The sequence below is a fragment of the Xylocopa sonorina genome, chromosome 6 (assembly GCF_050948175.1).
Source record: "Xylocopa sonorina isolate GNS202 chromosome 6, iyXylSono1_principal, whole genome shotgun sequence".
In the NCBI taxonomy this organism is placed as follows: domain Eukaryota; kingdom Metazoa; phylum Arthropoda; class Insecta; order Hymenoptera; family Apidae; genus Xylocopa; species Xylocopa sonorina.
In genome coordinates this window covers 6,647,804-6,668,410 of record NC_135198.1, presented here as the reverse complement: position 1 = coordinate 6,668,410, position 20,607 = coordinate 6,647,804, and the positions used below count along the sequence as shown (strand labels likewise).

General features: G+C 41.5%; 1 long non-coding RNA gene across 4 annotated transcripts in view; it reads left to right on the top strand.

Annotated features, from left to right (window-relative positions):
- Positions 1-20,585, top strand: part of LOC143424314 (uncharacterized) — a 37,307-nt gene extending 16,722 nt beyond the window's left edge. Inside the window, exons 1-2 of one of the 4 annotated variants that reach the window (XR_013101920.1) lie at positions 14,533-14,624; positions 20,142-20,247. This is a non-coding gene — a long non-coding RNA (uncharacterized LOC143424314). Of the gene's footprint in view, positions 1-14,532; positions 14,625-20,141 lie in introns of those variants that run through there. The other 3 variants (XR_013101917.1, XR_013101918.1, XR_013101919.1) reach the window with 3 other exon arrangements.
- The last annotated feature ends 22 nt before the right edge of the window (positions 20,586-20,607 follow it).

The following is a 20,607-nucleotide window of genomic DNA, read 5'->3' as shown; positions in this document are numbered from 1 at the left end:
GTAGACGGAGCACTATTGAAAGCACCACTGACGTATTGAATAAATCTTACTGCATATGGTGCGTTATTCTGACGGTAGAATTTCAAACTACATTGAAATTAGTTGCGTGTGGACTATACGATTGGGCAAGTGTCGCAGCCGGACGATAAATCTAAGAGGGATGCTGGAAAATGTCTCTGGCGTTGGAATGGCGGGGAGGACAAATCCAGGCGCCATTTTTCAGTGACCCAAGCGCAGCAGAGTGCTCTCGCCATCTCTCAGTGCGTCTGCTGTAGAAGCTCCGCGTTGTGAAACTCTGATTAACGAGATTTCCAATCGCGAAGAAAAGGAGAGAAGCAAACAACGAAAGTAAATTTGCCAGAATCCATCCATTTCTCTGCTTCGTGCGAACCATTCCGTCTTCCTTTACCCATATATATATATATACATACGTATGGCCTACTTCGAACGGTACACAGCGTCGTAAGTTCAAGTGTGCTATCAGTTTTCTTTGAACGAGAATACCAATCGTCTCTAAACTGGTTACTTCTATTTTCCTCTTTCCGCGTCGAGAGAAAAATGGCAACGCGTCTTTCTTCGAGAGAGTATCAATTGTCGCTAAAGTGGTGAATCTTTCTTTTTGTCTTTGGAAAAATGGCGGCATTATTGTCGAGTGAAAATCGTCGGACGTCGCGAGACATAATTTGCGCAGCTGCGGTGGGGACTGTCCTTTAATCTAATGCTTCTGCGATCGATTAATGATTGGGAAAACGATCGTGTCCGGGATCTGGTGTACGCACGATGCGCTGGTGCATTATGCATTAACGAGACGGGGCTTACGTACAGACACAGGCCGTAGCACCGCGGGACGTCGTCGTATTAACCATTTTTCTCGATTACACGATGAAGCCGTTTTGCCATCGGCCTCATACACGCGTTAATTTATTCCACCGGAGGCCCTTCCCGGTGATAACAATTTCCATCTACCCCTCTATCATCCGTCAGCGCCTCGACGTAAATTGAAATTGCTAAGCGTTGCATCACGAGCGTCCGAGTTTATCCTTTTTACCAGCCTCCGTTTTTCGCAAAAGTCACAGCTCCGCGCGAAACGAAATTCGCGATTCTTAACTCTCAACAAGGGTAGATTTTACTCGATCGATTTTTAAGAAGGAAATCAAATCGATCGCTCGATGAAAAAATCTTTCATTAAGGACTTGATCTTTTCCCGATATCCTAATTTGGATGAACTTTATCGAAGGATCTCTGCTCGGCTGCCGTCGATTCCTCGACATTAAAATGCTAATGACCATCTCCACCCCACGCAAAAAGGTTATTGGGAACATCGGTTGAATTTAAAGCAGCAAGGAAATGACAAGAAAAATGTCGTAATAACTTGACGGCGAGGTTGTTTGTCCGATAAGAGGCGAAGTACAAATGTTGGCGATTGTTGGCCCCGACAAAAGATAAGTGACCGGTACACGTACGGAAGTAGCCTGAAAGGACAAACTACGGGGTGTATCTATCGCGTGTATCGTAAGTCTTCTCCGCATCTTTTTGCTTTCGACGGTGGGTCGTGTATCACTGGATCATGATTCAGCGATGACTAACAGGCAGTAAGCCGGGCATCGTTATGCGAAGATGCTGGCTGCTGCTGTTGGCTTGGGCTGCGTATCGCGTATAGTTAGTTGGATCGTTAGGCCGGCCGATTAGACGTTAGTTAGTCCCGCCTTTAAAAGATGTACACGTACCTACATAAGTACACACGTACCAGCTGTATACAGCACCCTGCAAAACTCTTGGGAGTAGTATTTTATGAGCGAACTCGAAGATGATCATCATTTTCATTTGTTTGTTGAATTTGCCACATCTTTCATTTTCTCTGGAATCGTTCGCTCATGGAATGATGCGTCTCGCACGAACGAGTACAGATCTCGTATCACCTTTGTTTCTGTCTCGACATTTTTATGTAAAAGATTTTTTAAAGATCCATGAACGACAGATAAAACTGTGGCCGACCAACCCAGTGGTAGATAATGCTTGATATTCCATAGCCAGGTAAAAATGTATTCGATAGCGTTTCTCAAAGGTACGTTTAATTATCGTTAAGAGGCTAATAACGGAGATGGGTCGAAGGGTTTTGCAGAACGTTGTACGCGTGTATTGGCGCGTACCAACCAACGCTATTGTGTCGTTGCATCTCTCGAATGGAAATCGAAAGCATCCCCGGGGGAAATTAAAATCGGGATTCTTATCGAGCTGTGGTCGCACGCGGGTCCACGGAAAATGTTCCCACGGCTTTCAAGGGACGTTAATCCAGAGTTTTCGTCGGTTAACCGGCGCACGACGCTGCCGCGGTCGAATGCCATCAACCTCTTCCCCTGTTGTATCTTTTATGCTCCTCCATGAAATCCAAATTAGCTTTCGAGAATGAATTGATGTTGGAATCCGCCTCGACACAGATACCAGACGGACGATGCCGGCATTTCGTAATGGGCGAAATAGAATTTTCAAACGGATCGAAATCCGTTGCCCCGTAACTGGAACGCATGAAAAATGTCCGCCATTTTGCGGAATATGGCTGACTAACCCCTTAACTTCTGCGTCTCCCTCGAACGATTCGAATTCAAAGTACAAAGTGTGTGACATTAGACGAATCGCATCGAGTGTTCTATTAATTTGCATTCGCCTGATTATAGTTACATAGGAATGAGTTTGACCACATTTGTTTTTTGGTAGATACCCTTTAAGGAAATACCTGAACGTACTTTTGCTACGTGATCATTAAATTCTACATCGATACGGATCTGTACGGTGTTACGGTTTAACATATAATGTTAATTGATGGAAGCGTGTAACTAATTTTTTTTAACGTTGTTCAAACGCTCTTGGAAAGTTAGTAATTAAACAGTTTCTTATCCTTTTTTAAGACACGCCCTGTGAGTACTCACGTATGCGAGTGCTTATCATGGTGTTCCAGAAGAAAGAACATTATTTTCATTTATATAATCTTCTTTTTATTGTTTACCGTTGTAAATTCTCGTGGACCTTTTTTTATCTTAGAAAGTTATTTCACAGCATGTTACGAATAAGGGAATTTGAAAGTTTCGTTGAATTTTGATACCAATTCTTTTATTTCTTTCCAAATGTGGTATCCGTTTTTTCAATTTCAGTATATATCGAACCGATAATTAGAAATTTTATCTGATAGTCTATGATTGTGTAAATGTTCCAATGAAAACTGATTTACTGATATTTCTAGTTCGTTAATTATAAAAATTACTGGTTGACCGTAGAGGTATTTCTTGAAATTTTCTAGCAGATAACTATGAAAATTTATAAGCTGTAGTTTTTTTTTAGATTATAGCTTCTTCGCATTTACAGCGTGAAATATACGTCAATTTTTTTATCCGTTAAATTATTCCACTGCAGATAAAGTACAAGGCTTTTAGAAGTTATGTAACATGTTTGGACGTTTAAAAAAAAAAATGGCAAGATAAATACCAGTTCCGTTCATTTAACACGGAAGAAAAATTTGACATTTGAAGTTGCAAGGAATGTGCCGAAGTTTTCCTGTTTACTGCCTTTAAACATTTTTACGTGACAACAATTGTAAGGTTCGATTTTTCTATTTAAAATTTCCACGTTTAAATCGTGCAAAATCTGCTCTTGTATCACTTTTATTCGTTAGAAATAATTCCAAATACAAATGCAGCTACGCTAATTAGATTTTTTCAATTGCTGCTCGAATACTGGTATTATCCGAAGTTACCGCTTGCTCAAACGCGCAGGTATTTCTTTTAATTTCAATCGCAGTTACAATTATTAGATTGAATTCGCACCGAACCATGGCATTTTGAAATGTTTGCCAAGCTCTGCGAGTAATCAGCCTGTATTTATTAATGTTATAATTCTTTCGCGGAAGCGTTCATGCATCGCGGTACAGAACGCACTATGATTTCCATACGAATACCTATGTCAATTCCAATCTCATTCTGGTGCAACGAAGTTACTAAATTATCCAGTTGAATAAGTTAAAAATTGTTCATTTCATTTCTAGTTGATCAGAACTAAACGGCTGAAAAGCCGCGTCTCGAATGAACGTTAAAAAAAAATGAATGTCGCCTGATCTTTTTCGTTTGACCTTCTTGCTTCACCCTTTTCGTGTATGTCGCGCCTCGAGTCAGTCCCCGCTAACGGAATCAGCCCATAAAAATTGTTATGGTCGCCGTACGATTTGCATACGAGGTATCCTTATAAGAAAGAAGGAGAGATTGCTAGGTATTTAATGGTCGAGGAAAGAGAAAAGTATAACGACTGTGGAGGAACATAATAGATATACTGAAAGGAGAGAGGAGAATGAAACGAACGAAAATTAGCCCTGCATCTGTTTAATAAATTTCAAGTCATTAGAGTTTCTACCCTTGCAAGTACCAAGTTTGGCAACGTTTGCCATATAAGTTCGAGCAAGCAAGTTTGCCAGCTTTAAAAGTCTCGAGACTTTCGGTCACCCCTCGAGCTTTCTAATCGAGGTGGTCAAGAAACTGCGATATTTTCGAAGAAAATCCATCGAAGTTCCGCGGCCGGATTCTTTGCGCGTTTCCATCGACGCGTTCCACGAATAAAATGGATTTCTTCGGATCGAGTGTTTAGAACGTTGTAAAAACAATCCACGCGATCGTCACGGTTTTATAAGAAATTTTTCATTCGCTCTAGGAACTTTCTAATGCCGCGCGCCTCTTTTAGCGTCAGCGAAAATGTTAAACAATCGTGACTGATATTTAAATTAAACGGAACGGACGATGTATGACCCTCGAGAAAACATCGTTTGCATTTACATCGAGTAGAAAACTATGTCTAGAATGGTATGGACTTTAATTAGTTGGAAAAATGGGGGGTACTCGCAACACCGCGTCTCAGTGTAACAAAATAACTGAAATATTATCATTCTCAAGCGTGCCCGCGTGAACGCTGCTTAACGCGATCTTGGAGAATGCATAAAATATTACGTGATTCGATCTGTATGCAAATCGTTCACCATAATCGAGCGGAATCAATTTTTATACCGTGATTTGCGTCACGTGAAAGCAAGATTTCGCCAACTGGCTCTGACGGAGCACGGAAGGAAGCATATTGAATACATACCAAGCGGCTCGAGCACGGGCGACAAAACTTTTAATGATACCTTCCTGTCAGGTGTGAAAACGCTAAACACGCGAAAGAAAGGAACGCACTTTCCTGCAGGTGCACACGGCAACCGGAAAATATTAACAGAGTTTAGTCACGAGTGCGCGCTTAACGCGTTTTCTAATACAGTCCGCTGTCCCCTGCATTTTGCATCAATCTATAGAAATCGTAAAAAAAAAAAAATACTCGTTCCCAATCAGAAACATTTGCATTGTTAATAAAAGGAAAGTGTCGTTTTCCGTTCTGGAAACCTTTTTTTCTCGCACCTGCTGTTTTATTCAATGCGTTAACAGCAAGCTTCTGTACGATTCGATACGTGTGATTTTTATGATAGTTACGATGGTGCAAAATTCTTTCGCGTGAAAGTAGTTTTCGTAAAACCGGCGAAATCTGACGATTTTCAGGGTTTTTGATTTTTAAACAGTTTCGAAAGCTGAGAACGCTGATGATTTGGATCTTATTTTCACACACACACATTATAGCACGTATCAGTTTGAAAATATCTGAGATATTTAGTACAGGTAGAGAGATAAGAATCTACATACGTGTATGTACAATTTCTCGTTTTGTCCATTGAACTCCCATGCGTGGATCGATCGTTCAGATCGTTTGAATCCGTGGATCAAAGTTCCTCAAGTGTTTGACCCTTCGTTCGCAATGGCGCAAGTTTAGCCAATCTCTTAATGGTAACACGGTCGAGTCCTTTGAACGGACCCTACATTAATATCAATAAAAGCTGATGCGCTCGCGCCAAGGGTCGCATTTACACTCTCACTCAAAAGTATTAGAACACTTGTCGTTTTAGTAGAATCTTTATTCCAGTATTAAGTATTTCGAATCATACCTTGCAATTTAAGAGAAATCAACGTTATGTACGTAGTATTATTTTTTAATATCGCTAACGAGATGTATCCTTTCCTATCCAACTTATGAAACCTCTTCTTTTTTATATATTTCCTCAATTATCATAATTCCTTATCTCCCTACGTACGTTTCCTATTCCCTTGAAACGTGTATAGAGCTATAATGTTTTTACATTAATTTTTCTCGTCACTTTTTCCTCCTCGATTATATTTTTTTTTCTTAACTTCATATCTAATTAGAATTATTTCTGGGATCATGGGTTAGCATAACAATTCCCAAACCAACTCCTTCGTTATCGTGTTATTATATGGACGCGATAAATGTGCAATAAAATTGGCACGAGCGATATCACAGCATTTCCAAGCATCGACACAGAGATTAAACAGGAGGCTTGACAGCACTTTTGAGCGGAAGTGTACAGTAGAGAGACGCGTAGCAGGGGCCCGGTGTAAACGGCTCCGAAGAATGCCGCATGGATTGGCACACAATTGCACGGCAATAAACGGAATAAAGGCTGTAGTTGCGTGACACACTTGACAGTTCCTATCCCGTAGCTTTCGTTACGGAACACTGGCTGCACCCACCTGTTCCTGGCTATCCTGTCGCGAGTTCAAGGCTAGGAAGAGAGTCGCTCGAATGGGGGACAAATTTCCTCTTCTTTCGCCGGCCATTAGAGGCGACGCTCCACCATGCTGAAATTCCAACAGCGCGGTCCTCCGCTTCGTCTCGATTCGAATTGAAACGCGCGAACCAGCCTGCGTTCCCCAGAAACACGTCAGAATTTCAAACACTGAACGAAGATCTTCAGTTGAGACTGAGAATTTTTTCGAGAATGTCTAGAAAGAGCGATTTTTCGTGATTCATACGTTGTGCCCTCGTTAAGGAGACAAAATTGGAGCAAACCAGTTGGTAAAAGTGCGCTTGTTCGGAATCAACGACCTCGTCCGTTGATCCCAGCGTAACCTTGCCAAGATACAAAGTGTACACAGAGTGAAAGAAAGACTGCAGGAAACGATCTTGCGATCGAGCCTCTCCCGACAGATCACGGTCACCAGAGGAGTCGCCAGAAACGTAAATTGGGCCGATTTTCTTGCGCCAACGCCCGGAAACTTTTTGCACCATCAACGAGGGAAATTTTTATAACAAACGCAGAAGGCGTTACTTTTATGATAAATCGCTTACGCACCGTGGATTGGCGGAGGCTTCGAAGGTACGACCGTGAAGTATCGAGGAGAAACGCTTTGGGACGAGACTTGTTGCTCGCGGTTTCTTTTGTACGGTCCATGATCTTGCACCTTGATCGCTTTATAACCGCACAAAGATACACTGTATGGTATCTCGATTGTAACTGGAGCAGACGCTGTAGAAAGTGGTCTTGATTTTTTACCGCCCTGACCCGAGCGACTGCTTCGCGCGATGCTCGTCGCGATGTGCGATTTTTTAAATCGAGGACAACCGATCACCGTGATCGATTTTTCTGCCGGCAGAGAACGACGGGCGATCGTGAACAGCTATTTCGCACGGGGGAATAAAAACTTGTTCATTTTACGCGTGTACGGTTTATCTTTGTCGACGTTACTCTCGTCAACACCCTTGTAACACAGTACCTCGACAACAGGGTGAAAAATTGAAATATTTCCCTTCAACTTCTTACATCGCGCGCAAAAATAATTTGTAAGCGTCGAGATATGATAAATCTTCGAAAATGACTTGGTATGTACTTAATCAGTTACTACCATGCTCGAAACGCATCGTCTACGAATCAACCCTATCGTATAACAAGGTTAATCCGATGCGCGCTGTATCGAAAGCGTGTTAAGCGAAGTTAACGAGGGTTTGGACATGGAAATAGTGTTATGGAAGGCCCGTAAGCGCGATAGCGCAATAGTTGGTGGCTGGGAACGTTCTCGTTTGCCCGGCATTTGTCGCGGCACGTCCGCGAAAGAGGATGCCTCCGACGTGTACCACGCGGAATGCAATGACACAAATTTAAATGGCCACGGTTACTCGTAGGCGGCCGGTAAGAGATCGCAATTAGGATTCAGCGAGATATTCGCGATAGACGATTACGATGCCTCCGTCGTGAGAAAGTCCCGGCACGAACCACCGTCTTCTTACTTCCTTCCTTGAGAAGATTCACCCGCTGCCTCGAGGAATCTCCCCTCAGGTTCGGTCCCGAGCGCGCGTTACCTCCTTTCGCGGCGTTTAATTGATTACGCTTGGGATCAGAGTTTATTCCCCCGACGCGGTCGTCAATTCGACTACCGACGGCGTCCTGGTCAACCCTTTCGTTGCGTTCAAATTAACCGAAAAGTGTTCCGCGCAGCCGGAATACAGAACAATTTAATCGTCCAATTAAAGATAACCGTCTGCGCGTTGGAAGGTATCCCGTGTCTTGAAATATTTGGAATTGCGCGCGCTTTCGCTGGTTCAAGCAAAGTTTAAGTGTTTTATGCTTGGCTTTACAGGATTCCAAAGATAGTCTAATTGGTGGTGTCCCGGCGGAAAAACGATAATTATCCTGCCCCTTTTTTTCACCAGCGTTCGAGGGAGTTGGTTACCACAATTGAACCGGGGTAATATAGCGGTAATTTGGTAGGCATCTGTCGCGAAAAAATTAATTTCAAGCTGCGCCCAAACGGGGATCATTATAGTTAGCTGCTCGTGAAACCGAGAGTGCGAAGATTCTTCTTTCGTCGGAAGCGGAATTACCCGAGGGCGCACTATAATTTTACCGTCCGGCTGATCCTCTGTTACCAATTAGTCACGTTTAACGGAGCAGATATGGCATTAACGACTTATATTCCCCACTTGTATTGTAATTTTCGTATCATGCCTTAACTTTAATTGGGTTTAAAAAGTTTTAAGGCCATTACGATGTTTCTTTGCCGGACGACTTGTAACGTGTTCAGCGTTGCAGTTCACCGCGAGAGATCCTCAGCTTTTCCGCGGGATACATCGAATAGAGAAATTTATAAGTCGACGGGTCACGAACGAGTAACAATCCAGTGAATTATCCGGATCGTTCTAAGGTTTCGTTCAGATTAGCCAAACTGTTCAACGAGTTGAAATCTAAAGGAATCGATTCGAGCGACTTAAGTTCAAGCTTGCGCTTTCTCAAATGGCTCGACTTCTGATATTAGCGCCTAGAATAACATTCACTTTAGCGGTTGACTCGAATAATATTGCGGTAATTTTGATATCAGATTCGAGTGCCGCATATTTTTTTCTCGGTGTGTCTGGGACAGGCCTTTATGCCTGCTCCACATGAAAGTGTCAGGCGAAAGTTTCGCAGAGTCAACGGCCTTTGAGAACGTGCACGCTGTCGCTCTTTGCGCAGGGATATTTATTTGTTACCTTTTTTTGTTCAGTCTATTTGTGTACAGCTGTTCGTCCGTTTTCTCGCTCCTTTCTTTCGCCGGCACTTTCCTTTATATCGTAGAGATCTAATTAACGTAGCACTTTGGCAAATGGAAAAGCGTGCTCGACCGCCAGAATCGAAGAAGCTATTTTATGCATTTCCTCAATTATTTCTTCGGCTAGATTCAATTTATATCCCCGAGATAAAACGTTCTATCGTTACGCGTGTACACAAGAAACCGCTTTGGAGAACTGTTTTTCACTCAAATTATTGTTCACTCGAATTGAGTCTTACCGTGATAAACGACAGTCGCGCGTAATGAACCGCGTAATGAATCCGACAGCTTAGACACGCGCATCCTTTTCCACGTATTCCCTCCGTGACGAAATGCATTTCTGTAACGTGCACCCAATTTACGTAATTCGCATTCTAATATGCGGCACACGTAATTCAATAACGCACTCACCGCGATGCGTTACCCTATTTCTCGTCCTGTTCAATTTTCACCGCGGAGGACTTCCGTCATCTACTTCCCGGGAGATGATCGCGTCCCGCGGTGAAGACACCACCCATCCATCCGCGACTGGCGAGATGACGAAAGTACTCGCGGCGTTTCGCGTGGCAGAAGGTGAATTTTCAGGGAGCGCGACCGCGATTTTAGCATACAATCGTGGGAGGTTCCGGTGTCGGGGCCACGCTCCATTTCCCCTCGTCTCATCTTCGTTGAACGCCACAAGCCTTTCCCGTCTGTTTTCCAACCACCGCCGTTAATTACCACGCCGCGCGGTTCTTTTTGTTCCCTCCGCGTCGCACGCTTTTCCTTCTTCGAGGCGAAATTACACGGTTCACTTTGACCGAGCGGCGCGCGGTTGATTCAGCAGAATCGAAAGCTAAGTCAGCGGTGCGAATTGCGGCTCGATCGAACGCCTCGAATAATTTACACCGCGCGATTTGTTTTTCGAGTTGCACGAACGATGAAAATTCGATGAAACTGTGCGATCTAAATTTTCGAAGAAAGTTTCCACCGCGCTGGGAGGAAAAGTTGTAATCCAACGAGACACGGGAAGTGCCCCGTTTGTTTGCTCTCCGGTGCTTGCCTGCAGAAGAAGCTTATTATTTGTTTGTATTATCTAACAAGCGTGATACTATTTCATGGAATTATTAACGCAGCGCAATTTACGGCTGCAGTTAACAATAAATAAAGCTATAAATGTCAGCGATGATGGTCGAGCTGCATGGAAGTGCAAGCATTTATTTGCATATTTTTTCAAATTTGCCTTATACAAGTTGGATATTGTTTATGCATTGAGCAAGATCCTGTCTATATGTAACCGTGATTCTGATAAACGTACGATTTTAAGTTATCATCCGTCAAGATACGAAGGATCTTTACCGTTATCTCAGTACTTGATGAAGATTAGTAATTTCCCAGAAAAATTGGTGCTTTTATCCGTCCGTGATACACAAGATACTTGAAGAACGTAGAAAGTATTTCATATACTTTTAGAAGATTAATTTTAAATTTACCACAAACAGATAGATTTTCCTTTCGTTATTAAAATATATTCTTTAAAGTAATTAATACGAAAATTCAAGATCTTCTGATATACGAGATTTAGATTGATCCTAAGAAGAGCAGCATTTCTATTTTACAGCTATGAAAGAGCACATGTGCCTTCGCGCAAACATTTGCCACCGTCATGCAATTTATTCAGGGAAAGTGTGCACCAGATGTAATTTTGTGTCTGGGTTAGTCTAGGTCATTTCTGTTTAATCCTTTCACTATTTACGAGATCGGTTGGTTAAACGATCTTCTGTACGTTTTATGCATACCACCGGTGGCTGTTGGGAATGGCGTGCAAATACACTATCTATCGACCTTCGCAAAAAAATGCAGCAAAAAATGAGGGAACGTGGGAAATAAACAAATCGCGTAATCAGCCAACGGAACGTACGAGCGAAACAATGTTACATGTAATGGCTACAAAAACTGTTTCGTTATCGTGATCATTAATTAGATACAGACACGTTTGACATTTTTTTTCTCCGTCATGAAAATGACAAGCAAAATTGCGTTAGAAAAACGTCTAAGTAAAAAAAAAAGGTGGACATCGCATGCGACTGCGATATCAGAGATATCCAGTGTCCATTCCATAAGGCGTGCCTAGTGTATAATTAATGATTATTAAATAGTCGATTTGCATCAAGGGGGCACAACGACCACCTGAATATAATTTTATGCTACTACGAAGATTACTATATACCTGCACATCGGACAAACTGCTTTTTAAAGAGTGCTAATTTATTGGCCACCATTGCATCTCGATATTTTCAATCTTATTAAAAAATTCTAACCACAAAGTACAAATAGTAATAAGAATGACAATCGTAGTCGAGTCGACCAATATAAGTACTCAATTATCTGTCAGTAATTATATATAAGATATTAGATTATATATATAAGAAGAAGCGTAAGAGTTTACTCCAAGGAAGGGAAGTAAAGTTCTCGCGAGACTCTTGGGTTAAAAATTTCTCATATCTATATAGGAATACAATCCCAGTCCCAGATACCGAGATTTTACCAGTGTTCTTTTCTACTGGCACATTTCTCACAATGTCAGCCACGTTTGCCGATCCGAGGCACGTTCGAGGTCACCTGAATTTTGCCTCCACGCGTTTTGTTTCACGAAACACGTGAAACCATGTCTGGCGTGTCGTAGCGCGCCTACTTTTTCACTCTGACAATCCATCTCGAGATAACGATTATATTAATCATCGATCGTCATGGCGAACTGCGCGATCGCCTTGCCAACGTGGCCGCAGTCACGGTTAAGGCGAACCTGAGCATTTATTCGCGTCAAAAGCCAATGTCGATTCTAGACTGAGGACTTGCTGAGGTCACTGGAAAAAAAGTTGTAGAAAAAATATCACGTGCAACGCTTCGAGAATCGAAAAAAGATGAGTAATGTCGTCGATGCTGTAATTACCTCGCGACATAGTAGGTACAGGATCATTATTCGGTTCAATTATCGATTATTTCGTTCCTGGAGGGTAATCGTACGCGTAGAAGTGTAATTTTTAGCGATCTCGAGTTGTGTCTCATCTTAATCCACCTTCGACATTTACGTTGTGGAAGACGCTCACTGTCGAACAAGTGTTCCTGGTGCGTTTACGAATTCGATTTTAGTTTTAGCTACGCACTGGTTAAATGTACGATTGTAAATTATTGATTATCATACCATTCGAGCAAATGGTGCAACATTATTTACTTGGAGGATTAATCGTTCATTTATTCATACGGTCCACATGTTTTTCCCAAAGTTGAAAGATCATTTGTACCGATGTTTCCTCGTAGATAATCGTGCAGGGAAACTCAAGGTGTTTTACATTTCTAAACGCGAGATTCTCTACTGTCTGCAGGATTCAGAGGAGCTTGAAAAGATAGCGTATTCGAATCGTGCGACGTTTGAAGAATGGATATTGCAGTCGCGTAGCAGGATTTTCATTTTTCACCAAAGAAAGTTCCATTATTGCCCAGTGAATATCGTGTACAAGGATAGATTACCGGTATTCATACATTTGTAAGGTTTCCGCGTGACTGAACGATAACGAAAAAGTGTATCGTAGTCCAGTTGTCCAAATAAGAATAAAGCTGATAAACGGCTCGTTGACGTCACCAAAGACTTTGTAGATTTCACAGACTGTAAAAGGTACGCGGTTCGCTCCTCAAACTTGAATCATCGAAGTTCAAATTTCCACGAAGTTCAGTAATTTTCAGTTATAATTCACGTTTCGATTCTTCTACGAGCCATTATTCAATCAAGCTTCACGCTCGCAATTTTTACGAACAATGTACTCTAATCGCTATCGGGACGTTGCGATCAGATTCTCGAATGAAAATTCATGAAACTTCCTCGTCGTTTTACCTTCCTCAAGCTCGGATGCCTCGTCTCTATCGTTAGCCTATCGAAGAACAAAATAATGTCTAGTTACGTAAGTGTGTACGAGGCATGAGAAGGTTGCATTTGCATCTTCCGATCGCGCTCTGATCGTTCGACGCATCAGTTTGTACAGGCCTGTTTCGTTTCTCTTCTCTCGTCTCTCTTCTTTTTAATTCGCCTGTCTGTTCGGTGACGCCTCGTGCATCGACGTGGTACCAGGGTTGGTTATTCACGTGTACGCCTCGGACGAACCAGTTACAGTAGATAAAGACGTAATTAGCCAGACGGTTGTATCTACGCGACATGGTACGCCATAGTTCCTCTCGTGTATGCATTGCCACGGCACACCTGGTAATGATTAGTTACGAGCAACAAGCCGCTGGATTTTGTTAAACACTGCATTATTAACGGACATTAAACGCTCGATTCGTAGGGGTGGAATTAACGAAATTAAAAATTACAAATTAGTTGTTTGTACTACACGTTTTTCTTAGATTACTGATTCCTGGTATCATTTTGACTGTTCTCGTGGAATGTGGCTATAGAATGGTGTAAAATGATAGTTGAAAATACGTTGGAATAACATGGAAGGAATATGTTAAACAGTTAATTATGAAAGACGCAATACTGGTATCTAATGCAGGCAAAGTCGTAAGAAAGATGTAAGAAATAATTAAATCACTTGTCTCGGACTCGATGTTATATGGAATAATTCTGTAAAACGCAATTTCTGGTATCATTTTGACTATTCTCGTGGAATGTGGCTATAGAACGCTAGAAAATAATAGTTGAAAATATGTTGGAATAACATGGAGGAAATATGTTAAACAGTTAATTATGGAAGAGGCAATACTGGTGATCTAACGCAGGCAAAGTCGTAAGAAAGATGTAAGAAATAATTAAATCACTTGTCTCGGACTCGATGTTATATGGAATAGTACTGTTAAACGCAATTTCTGGAACAATCGCGGATATTTACTTAGCGTCTCGCATGAAAACATCGCTGATGATTTCATTCGCTCTTTTATTTGAGTAACATGCGAATGACATATCGACACATAGGGATTTGATTGATAATTTTTGTATTTATATTTTCCAATATAGACATTTTGTACACCGCAGATAAAGAGACAATGAGGAATTATGGACGATAAGATAAATAATTATTGCAGTGATTACAATCGTTAACGATTTAAAGCTGATAGTGAAGCGCTAGCGTGCAGTTGGCAAGTTTTACAGTTCCTTCTCGATCGATCTGTAGGCGACTGAATCTTTTGAGTACAGTTTAATTTGAGGTTCGTTTCATTTTTTATAGAAAAGCTCCTGTGAAAGGAACATTTTCAATATAAAAAGGAGAGTGCGATAATTCGTAGTTTCTCTTTATTTATTTAAAATTGAGTAAATATAACGTTTCAAGTTTTTCAACGGGGAGGATAATAATTAGAAATAAGATATAATCGCGGTAAGTGAGAGTATCTGTACGCTCGTATTATTACAGAGTTACTTGTTTGTCACTACGAATAGCAAATAATGTCAATTGGTGGCTCGCAATTTGTGCATTTCCTAATAATCCCGCGTCAATTACGTTAATGAACCAATTGGGCTGTTCTATTGCGATCGTTACAATAGATTCATTTGTTTTGTTCTCGTGAAATGGTCTAATTAATAATGAAGCGTTTGCGCAATACCTAAGTGCTCATCGTGAACACGTATTCTTAATATCCGTCCATGGTTTCTGATATTAACCGTGTCTCGTGTTGATGGACGCCGCGACGTGAAGACGGGTCAATTAGCGCACTTGTAAATGGAAAAAGCGAGTACGCGATTAAACCACCTTTACTTTTCTCTATCATAACATAACAGTTTTTTTTAATTACTGAAATAATTTCCAACCATTCTCATATCTCTCTTATATAGAATAAAATACAAAAACAGAAATAGAGAAAGCAACGCGACGCACGTGTTATATATAAACCAGATATAAGTTTATAAACCGTTCGAAACATTATCGTGTACGTTATGAATAATTCACGAAGCTTCCAATTAATATTATTTAGCATAATGCATGCACGTATTAGTTTATTTGCATCTCTGGGGATAAACGTGCAGAGCGGTGCCTTTTCTGGCTCGTCGCTGTGAAATCGGAAGCTGAACTCGATACTGACATTAAAATCATATCAAAATTAATTAGATGCGAGTACAGTTCCCGCTTTTCCCTAAATTCTGATCTAATCATTTCCGTGGATATTCGTGCCACATAAAGTACAATAGATAGATATACGTATTCATCAACAGGAAGACAGTCCAGAGAGAAATCAGCCAATTTCCATTAATCGCTTGTTTATCCAGAATTTGTTGCATTCTTCCAAGTACATTGTTCGCGGTAATAATTTAATTAATGGAGTGAAGCGTGCAGTACGATCGTTACGCGTGATCGATTCACGTGTCGCGGTTAGTCATCGTTCGCGAATATTCACGTGCACGATCCGTCCCGTCGTTTCCATAGGATTTATTCCCCTATCACTTTGTGCGGCAGCGATCGGTCTTTGTACAGTGATACACGGTGAGATAACCCTTTTACGTAATCGGTGAATGCTAATGCGTGGAGGCTCTATTTTCGTGCCCCTGCAACAGTTACACCTGCCACCTTTTTGCGCGACATTGACTCAAGTGGGTACGATTATGTCCTGTTTAACAGCACGTGGCTGAGTAATGATAGTCGTCGCTTTTTCTCTTTTTTTTTTTTTTTTTTGCTTTGGAAATAACGCTCGCCGTAGGCGACACGTTCTGAATCACGGTTCGACTTAAAGAAACGTGAATTCTGAGAGATCTAGCAGCGACATATCCGCAGCTATCGAATTACGATCGTTCGATCAGCTGGAAAATCGATCTTAGAGATATCTGTTTAAGTTTTCGATCGATTAATATCATTGTTAACGAGGAAGAATGTAGGTCGTTTCGACGAGAAGCAGTGAATGAATAGAAGGAAAAGGATTTGGAGGAAAAGGGAAACGTTAGGGTCTTTCCAAGCACGATAACTCGATCATTGGGCAACGGCTCTTCGTACCAGTGACCGCAAGACTTCCGTCGAAAGTTGTAATTTCCGGTAAGATAAGTTGCCGGGTAAAAACATAGGCGATTTGTACGGTTCAGTTTATGCCGAAGTGCGAGAGAGCTCTCTCGCCTTGGACTCGAAATTCAGCAAACCGCGTACCAACTTTTACGCTTGCCCTCGCTCATCCTTGCAGTCCTCTTATTTAGCATACAACGCGGTTGACGTAACCTCGTGAGTCACTTTTATTGGCGTATATTCAAAAAACCTCTGTTTAAACGAATTTTTACAAACGGCTTTACTATCAGTAGGCAGTGCTATTCTAATTAACAGTCGAAGGCTTGCTTTCAACGTGTACACATTCAGTGACGCGTTAAATTATACTTTCACCGTGTCTCTTTCCTCCGTACCAGTGTCTCCCGATGCGAGCTTGGTAAAAATCTTATCCGCTTTCGTTGGGTAACATGAATTTTAATCAATTTTTACATATAAACTGATTTTACGGTAGGGTAACGAACCAGCTGATTTTGGCATCCACCAAAGTGTTGGTCCAGTGATATTCGCACAACTTTTATGCTTGATTGAGCTATTTATTATTACATAATTCGTATCGTTCAGTGGACTTTAATTAAAAATCCGGTTTCTGTTCACTCCAGTTCCCAATGTTACGTATCGTTTAAATGTCATCGAAATTAAACTGTTATACAAACATTTCCATTGTACGGAGAAGACAATCGGTGCATCACGTGTTCGTACTCGTGCCTCTGCAAGGGAAAGGGTTAAAGCGTCGCTCGGTCCTGAAAAGGCTGAGACAATGGGGGATATTTCGAGCAACGGAAGCGTACCAGCTTCTGCGTGCATATACGTCCATTAGACTGTGGAAAATTTTCATCAACGCTGGTCATTTTTCAATTTGCTCGAGTAGAGGTGACGCTAGTTATCTGGGAATGTACCCTACCGTTCCTAAGTATTTCCTCGTCCATCAAAGACGAGTTCATCGTAGCGACAAGTTCGCAACTCGCATTTTCGCACAGCTATACCTTTCTAATAATAATAATTCTGCAATTCGAATATAATCTTCGTAACGAATAACGCAGAGCCACTGTGAAAATGTCATCGACAAAAGTAATCGCGTAGAGAAAATAACAGAGTGAACGTGTCGTGGTAAATATCGTGAAGGCATATATTCAGTTAATCATTCTTCAATTCTCTTTACCTTATCAAACGCAAGTGAAATATAATGTAACTCATTTTAGCATATAAGTAGGTAGATACGTTCGACGTGTGCGCTTATCTGACGTGTCCCATGTGTCAGAACGTAGTCAAATGTTTGGACGCGAAACCTCGCGCAGAAATTTATATTCAGTCTTCCGTCTCGTCTCGACGTGTTTAGTCGTGGTATCAACAGTGGTCGCATCGAAGGACCTTCTGTAAAAGCCAAAGGATCTATCGCAGTAGCGACAGACAAGCGTATTAGTTTTAATTATCACCTTTCTTACTTTTACACTACGTTATCGAAGAAGGTAACACCACTCGATTTATTTGTATTGACTTTTTATTACGTGTATTAATATTTCAATTGTTTTACCTTGGAATATCTTGATCGATACACTTGGAGATGTTCGATAAAGAGATTGCTAAGGTATAATCGAACACGGAAAATTGTATGCATCCTACTTTCATAGGAAACAGGTGTATTAAGTGTACTTTGGTAATAATAACTCTTACGTTTTCTATTGTGGGTACACGTACGCAATTAGTGATTCTGATTCCATTGTCTTCGCTTATAATGCAAAACCCAGCAGTGGCAGTGGATTCAGCCACTCGTAGTAAGATGTTTGTAGTTACGCGATATGGAAATCGGCAGAAGAAAAATCATTGCTCGCATGTGTACGCACAAGGAAAATTCATGTAAATATGGCGTACAATATCGTTCGAAAAACTCGAGAAATTTCAAATTTGCTTTCGTTATTGGAGACATGTTTCATTAATTATACACGACTCGTTGAGTGCAATTCTGACCGCACGAAAATGCGTCACAGGATAAATTTCTGACGCAGAACCGTACTTCCAAGTACTCGAGAAGAAAGAAAATTAATTGTCTAGTCACTTAATTATCAGAACGTATATCTCGTCGTGACAACCAAGTTCACGCGCGAGAATTGAAGCGTATTGAATATCAAGAATGATTTATGCGACACTTGAGTCATACTTTACGTACGTACGTATGCCCATAGTTGACTTGCAGTAGTCACGGTTTCTTAAATGAATAAATTTCGATAGAACATCGAAATGTTTATTAGAAAGATGAAACTCGGTTGAAACGCAGTTGCGAAAATGTTTAAATATTTACTTTGCGCGACGTGAATCTCGTGGGCGAGCGTATATCGTGATTCCTTCTAAATATAATGTGTCGTTACGTCTTCTTCCAAGTTACGAGGCATGAAAATTATGTTCACCGCAATACACGTTGGTGCACGCTTCCTAATACCCATATTGTCGGTGTGTTTCCCAAACGCATACCGGTTTCGCACCTGTTCACATAACTTGTCGCAGTGAATATTCGTTTATGACCAGCTGCCGTGTTCCACAAAACTTATAAATTATTATCACCGATATAATTACCGTTACCGTTCATTATGGATCGTAGAATTTAATTGTGTACAATAACAGTTTTATACAGTTCATACATAATTCATACGTGTACGCGCAGGGTATCTCACCTTTACGCGGGTAAAATATCCGCAACGGTACCGCCGTGTGTATCATTGAAATTGAGATATCGCCTAAACCGATCATTTTCTGGTACAGTCGCGTAATTTCATATTTTCTCATATGAAATATCAAGTTTCGTTAACGATTCCCGATCGAGAGTACAATTATTTCTGCCATAAAGTGGTCCCTCGCGGAATTATGCAACCATTCCAACGATTGTATTTATGGCACTTTAATTACGACAAAATCGTTCTAGATAATAAAATTAATTGCTACTGTAATTAAACAATTTTTACGTGTGCACAGGCGAGCTTTTTAGTTTTGCAATAAATGGCTATTTTACTAATGGAAGAAGGGTGCTCGCGAGGAAATTTATTCGAAAGAAGCGATATTCTGACAGGAACATAGAAATTCAATATTCTTCCGTGAAAAATGACCTAGATAGGCTATAAACGTTGCATTTCGATACACGAATCAATGCACATGTACTCGTGAGTTTCTTTACACAGTCTGGTGGTTCAGCGTTTCAAAAATAGCATCTCCATTCTAGGAACGACTTAATCTTGGAACGAACCTTGACCTCCCACTTCGATTTCACTCTATATCCGTATCTGTGCTCTGTTGTCACCTATTTTAGGCACATACAGATACTCACACTCTTCGAACGATCAGCTTCCTTTTTACACACCTGGCCAATTCGTTTGCCAAATATTAGCGTACAAATATTGTCTTCTCGCAATGATACAGCTTAGAACGTAATACCAACGACAAAAACGATAATCAATCATTAGCGTATACGTAATCAGTAAACAACCATTACTTAACGATTAGCGTTAACTCGAAGTAACTCGTATCAGTTGTTCACTGAAAATCCACTGGAAATTCACCTGTTTGTATAATTCAGTTCTAAAACCAGCTGCGAATATCACTTTTTCCCTCGAACACTCGGAGGTACCGTAAGGAACCCCTCCAAGGTGAACTTTCCATCGCGCGCACGACTAAGATGGACGCCTATGATTAACCAATCCGTCCGGTACTGTTGCAGGATCAAGAGAAGAGGCGTCGTTCGCACCGGCAACCAGGGACGGAAGGTGGTTCCGGAAGATATCCACGGGTTTTCGTGAGAAACACCGACCTTCCATCGTACGTGAGAATAACTGCGAGAGGTCGGCCTTGAGCTGTGTGCGGAGAGGTAGAAGCGCACGGAGTGTGGTAGTCGTCGAGCCAGCCGACTCGGCATCGGGAGAGATTTATTCGAGTTTCACAACCTCTCTCGATCAGCGGCACCGGTCGTGACCTCGATAGAGCTCATCCACCTGGGTTGGATAACTCTGCACAGGCAGCCGCCACCAGGACCCTGAAAGGTCGAGCTCCGCGGGCAGCCTCGCTCTCGCGGGAATCCTCGCTGGTTCCATCGTGGGGACCACCGCCGGAAGTCGCACGATGTAGTGATCGCTGGCGACATTCGAACGCACGATCCTTCATCCACGGTTCCTCCTTCAACCCCCTTT